Here is a 4,687-nt window from a genome sequence, read left to right on the forward strand (position 1 = left end):
GTCGGAGTAGACCGGTCCCAACATGGCCAGAAAATACTCGGTCCAGTTTGACCCAAATCCTATAAGGTCTGGAAGTAACTTCCCAAAACTCTAAGCCTATTAGTGATCATGCCCAATATGACCCAACGGTAACAGAGAAATCTTTTAGCTTGGAAATTTGACAATAAACCTGCTAATTCTCTTGTTTTCTCTCCTCGAGATATCTTATATAACCCTACCAAATGACAATTTTAGATTTTTTTTGTCTGACATTGTTAGAAGCAAAAAGCGTAAAAACATAACATATATAAAACTTTGGGGGTATCCAATTAACATAAACACATGAAAATTGGTTTGGACCTGTTTGTACATAGACCCAGAATTTGAGATCTTGTTTCTTTAACCTTGTAAAATATTCGATGTCTTACCTATGGGTTGCTTTTGTTTTGTTGTTTGAAAAAGTCTGAAAAAGTATTATTTTACACCTTTGAAATTTGTTTTCTTTGTGAGGGTAAAAGCTTTAAAATTTTACTTCAACTTCCTTGACAGCTAAACGAACATGAATTTCTTGGCATACACGTCCCTCTTAAAATTTGGATCACATGGTGAAAAGCTAAAGCTGGGACTCATGGTCCTAAACCAAGGGCTGACGCGGCTTAACATGGCTCGTGGTAAAGAGAAAAGACTGTATCACCACATGATCTGGACTACTTCTTGGTATAGAAGGCTGAAGGTCCAATCAAAATGTGAATGACATGGTTAACAACCAGGTCTACTCCTGAGAGCTAGCTTAGCATGGCTCATGGGCCATGGCAAAGAGCAAACAAAGCCAGTCCTGAGGACCATGATGGGCCGGCCGGCCAGCCCAGTGAATAGCCCTGTCAGCTGAATTTCTGGGTATACGAGCACAATGGGAATGCACTCATTGGATCAATGTACACTCTTTACTTTGTCATGTCACCTAAAAAAACCTAGAAAACCCTCCTTGATCATGATGCAGTTTGGAACATATTCCTGACTACTAGTAATAGAATGAGTGCCCAATGTCGCAGCATTTTGTTGGGTTTTGATCTTTGATGAAAGAAAGCGACGGGTCTTTGATGTATTGCAGCAGCCCATAAGTTTTTAAAGTGAAATCTGAAGTGTGCCCAACGATTGGAAGAACGGAGAAGCTTTGGTTAATTTGTCTACTTTTATAACTAACATGTCTGTGCCTGTGGACTGTGGTATCAATTCATAAATAGGTCGACAATTTGATGAACAAAGCCTTATGGTAAGGAGCCTACTTGTCGTTTGTGATGGATTTACATGCCACAAGCAATCCACCTCATCTTATTTGTGATGTGTGTGGAAGGATGGGTATCCATCAATCACTAAGCCTGTCTTTGATTAAGTTAAAAATGCACAAACTAGTAATTTGTTGCAACTTGCAATATCTTCCCATTCTCAATAAGTCATTTAGATGGGTTCCACTGACAATTCATGGGTCGGTGGGTGGGTATATGCTTTATTAGAGTTTAAATTAAGAGTGAATGAATATTCCTAATTTTTTTTCTTTAATTTAAAATATTTATTATATCTGTCTGCCATGGCCAAATTATGTGCATATGTTATATTCGACAAAAAGCTAGTCGGCTGGGACAGCTGCCTTGGCCCATTGATTGATTAATTGGAGAAATCTATCAAAGGTTTCAGAGAAAGCAATTATTAATTAACAGGCTAAGTAAAGTAGTTGAAACCGTCAAATCACTTTGTTTAATTCTATCTTTGATGCTCCAAGCAGTTTTATAGACTAGTTGCAATTGGTCTTATCTTTTTTCTCCTAATTAAGCTAGATTTATTGCTCAAGATCCAGAGATAATGGTGCATGGCTTGGTGAGATAGGATGTCCATAATATACTTCCCTTGTCTAAGTCCTCTTATTTTTCATGCCACATCGTCACTTCCATTCCTTCACATTTGCTAGTTGCTACCTAAAAAACAAAACAAATTAAATATTTTTCTTTGAGTGAAATTATAATTAAAATCAACAGATAAAAGGAAGTGAAAGGTTGAGAGGAAACCATGGTTCATTTGCTAGCTAGCTATCTCTGTATTCTCAGGTTTCAAGTCTCATCTATCCTCCACTTCTACATTTAAAACACTACAAATTAAACGGTGTAGATCTAGGTCTCCCAGACCAAGACATACAGCTTCATCGATCCGGCCATATATACAAACCCACATCTCATCTTCATTATGATAAAGCCCATCATCTTCAATCCCATTCACCAATATCCATCCGACGCTTGTTACGCAAACACCATCTTTAGCGTTGCCTGAACTACATCCCTTCTGCTCCAATAATAATAATCAAACTCCTCCATCTCCATGCACGTAGATCGAGCCAGAGTGGTAGCTTATTAATCAAAGAAATTAAAGCTAGCATCGATCGATATCGATCCCCCTACTGGGCTACTGGCTACTTTATATAAGCGCCATTATGAAGACTGAAAGAAGAGGTAACTCGATGCCGGTCTCCCTTCCAGCAAATCATGGCATCTTCAACAACCGTCAAGACTCTCTATCAGGCGCGCTTAAAGGATGCCTCGGCAACCTAGATGGAGCTTGTATAGAGAAGCTTCTCCTTCACTGTGCAGGTGCCATAGAGAGCGACGATGTGACCCTAGCTCAGCAAGTGATGTGGGTGCTCAACAACGTGGCTTCCTCAGTAGGTGACCCTAATCAAAGGCTTACCTCATGGTTCTTAAGGGCACTTATCTGCAGGGTCTCTAGGATTTTCCCTGCAGACATGAATTTTCATGGCACAACTACGCTTCAGAGGATTCAGACGAGATCGATGACCGTGACCCAGTTAGCAGGGTACGTCGATCTCATCCCCTGGCACAGGTTTGGTTTTCGTGCATCGAATAGTTGTATCTTCAAGGCAGTGGAGGGGTTCCCAAGAGTTCATATCTTGGATTTTAGCATCACGCATTGCATGCAGTGGCCTACACTCATCGACGCCTTGGCAAAAAGGCCTGAAGGTCCTCCCTCGGTCCGAATCACTGTGCCGTCCTGTAGACCGCCGGTCCCTCCCTTGCTTAATGTGTCGAGCGATGAAGTTGGTCTCCGTTTGGCGAATTTTGCCAAGTCCAGGGTGGTCCCCTTTGAATTTCATGTGATTAAGGGCTCGTCTTCATGCATAAATGCTTCTGATGATCATCATGATCATATTTCTTTGGGTGAGTACTCCTCCTCCTCCAACTCCAATTTTCACCTTGAATCGCTCATGGCTCAGCTGAGTCCTTCGATGCTACATCTTAGAGATGACGAGGCCTTGGTCATCAATTGCCAAAATTGGCTACGCTATTTGCCTGCTGATCCTGATGATGACCCACGGAGCGCCGCTGCGCGTTTAAAGCCTTTCCGGAATGCATTTCTAGAGATGATCAAGGGCCTGAACCCTTGCATCGTTACTGTGGTTGACGAGGACTTGGATTTGGATGTTTCAAGCAGCCTCATGTCAAGGATTACTACGGCCTTCAATTATCTATGGATACCGTTCGATGCCCTTGAGACTTTTCCCAAGGACAACCCACATAGAATGGAATATGAGGCTGATATTGGTCATAAGATTGAGAACATCCTGTGTTTTGAAGGGTTGCAAAGGATAGAGAGGTTAGAATCTGGTGTCAAGTTGTCACAACGTATGAAGAATGCGAATTTTATCAGTGTGCCGTTCTGTGAAGACACTGTAAGAGAAGTCAAGTTTTTACTAGATGAACACGCTAGCGGTTGGGGAATGAAGAGGGAAGGAGATATGCTGGTTCTCACATGGAAGGGCCACAGCTCAGTCTTTGCTACGGCTTGGGTTCCTAGTGGCCAGATTTGAGGACTAAAGGTAAAAGGGCTTGATCATCTGCAGGAGAGACTGCACTAGTAAGTCTTTTAATTTAAGATACATCGTCTTGCTTGCTTTAATTAATTTTGTGGCCAATGAAAGAGCTTTGACGACAAAATTGATGAATGGGTTGTGTTTCTCCTTTGTCAGAGGGCTGCAAAATGGACACAAGACAAAAAAAAGAATAGCAGAATTATCACTAGCAAAAGTTTCATGCTACGTTTTGTTCTGACCTTTAGCTTGTTCACATGAAAGGAAAAAGAGAGAAATGTACATATTGTCTTTGAGTGAGACAAACCTATCCATTCTGTTGTGCCTCTTTGCAGGCTCATGACTAGTCATCCAAGGTAAGTAAGTCAGTAAGTGCTTGTTTTTGCGTTCACTCTTGATTCTTTCATTCGTTAACGAGCCAAAGCTTTTCTTTATTGCTTAGCTAGCTATCAGTCTATCACCATTACCAATCAGGCTTTGATCATAACCTGCCAGTTCATTGGAGCTTTAAGCAATTACTTTGTGTTTTCGATACGCCAAACCTTTGGTAGTTAGCGGGTTGGTCAGTGTCCCTGTTAGAAGGGACGACCCTGCAACCTAATTCTCCACAACTCGCATATTGTTAGAAAGTAAATGAAATTTATTTTGAATTTAATAATATTTAAAATTTTATAATTGATAGTTTCTGTGTCTTTTTACCTGCCTTATCAAATGATCAGAAATTGTGTTGTTTATTTGAATTATTTTACTTATTACTTATATATGACAAGAAATAATAGGAAACTAAATTAGATGAAGGTTCTAAGTTCAACCGGCCCCTATCCTTGAATGCGG

At 40.7% G+C, this 4,687-nt stretch overlaps 1 pseudogene across 1 annotated transcript; it reads left to right on the forward strand.

The window, feature by feature from the left end:
- The first annotated feature begins 2,043 nt into the window (after positions 1–2,043).
- LOC148875589 (scarecrow-like protein 32 pseudogene) lies at positions 2,044–4,244 on the forward strand (annotated as a pseudogene). The gene is made up of 2 exons (XR_016098254.1): positions 2,044–3,900; positions 4,013–4,244. The product of XR_016098254.1 is annotated as a scarecrow-like protein 32 pseudogene (transcript).
- Positions 4,245–4,687: the final 443 nt, after the last annotated feature.

Source organism: Nelumbo lutea, chromosome 1 (assembly GCF_056320005.1).
Source record: "Nelumbo lutea isolate HS-2025 chromosome 1, American lotus-T2T, whole genome shotgun sequence".
NCBI lineage: Eukaryota > Viridiplantae > Streptophyta > Magnoliopsida > Proteales > Nelumbonaceae > Nelumbo > Nelumbo lutea.